The sequence below is a fragment of the Psammomys obesus genome, unplaced genomic scaffold (assembly GCF_907164565.1).
Source record: "Psammomys obesus unplaced genomic scaffold, mPsaObe1.curated_primary_1811, whole genome shotgun sequence".
NCBI lineage: Eukaryota > Metazoa > Chordata > Mammalia > Rodentia > Muridae > Psammomys > Psammomys obesus.
Window position 1 is genome coordinate 23,718,925 of NW_026595981.1, and position 1,326 is coordinate 23,720,250.

The window sequence follows — 1,326 nt, forward strand, 5'->3', positions numbered from 1 at the left end:
GACTTGCTACCAGCCCACCTGTGTCCGTGTGCCTGGCTGCCTGTCCCTAGGCTGTGGCTCCAGCTGCTCCGAGCCTTGCTGCTGCTGACTCTGTCTTCTGTCATATGCTAGCTTGCCATCATCTAACCAAACTCCTCGATCAAAATCACCGTGCATGCTTTGCCATCATTAACTATCTCTGGGATGTCTTCCTGCAAACGATCATGGGTATCTGCTTGATGAGAGAGCCTGCTCTTCTTATTACTCAGTACTTAACCTCCTGCTCCGTTTAATCTTAACTTGATTTTGAGTTATGTTCTCAGGTTCAAAAAAGAATCTTTCTTCTTTCTCTTCAAGCAACTTAAGCAAATCAAACCTTCATTCTTCTTTCCTCAACCCTGCTCAGGGTGATGATTTCATTTCCTAGTGTACTTTTATTCTCTTGGCTCTTGTGCTTGCTTTAAATAACCTTCTCCGTTCTATGTGTTCTAAATAAACCTGCATTTGTTTTCTGAAAAATGCCTGGATGATGTTTCATCTTTTCCTGGGATTTCTATGTACTCCAATAGCATTGCCTTCACAGAAGCTTACCTTCTAAATGCCTTTCACTTCCATCAGCAATATACAGATACGAAGTAGCCTCCTAACACACTTAGAGCCAACGAAGGTTCCCTGTTCTGTGGCATCTGGGACAAAGCTTGGGTCTTGTCTTATCTCACGGAACTTCCGCTTGCATCTTCCTCCAAGTAGAAATAACTTGAGCCCTGGGAAGATGTGCCTGTCCCTGGCCTCTCCTGCAGGGGAACTCCTCTCGCAGGCATGCACAGAGCACACTTCAAAGCACAGAAAAGGTGAAGAACGGTGCTCTCCACAGGAGCTAAGTTAGATGTTCAACAAGGAGGCCTGGGGAAGGACAATGTGGCTTACCAACACGCTGGGTGACTTTAGCCATGAAGAAAAATAAAGTCATGTTGTTCTGGGGAAAGTGAATACAACTGGAGACAATTGTGTTAAGTGACTTAAGCCAGGGCCAGAGAGACAAATATCTTATGTTTTCTTTTATTTGCAGCTCCTAGGTTTTATATGATTACATGGAATCGTTAATGTATATATTATATGAAAGCAGAGGTGAATCACTGTCATTTACTTTTAGACTGTCTAAGTGTATTTTAAATATTTATCTTTATACCCACAGAGAAGTACAGCTCTCACCACCTATCAAGAAGCTTCTTTTTGTAGAGACATAGTATTACAAGGCTTCACTATTGGTCAAAATTCAGAGAATAACTGGCCATAGGGAGGCCTGGAGTTTTACTCAGTGTCTCTACAATGCAACCCCTACACCTT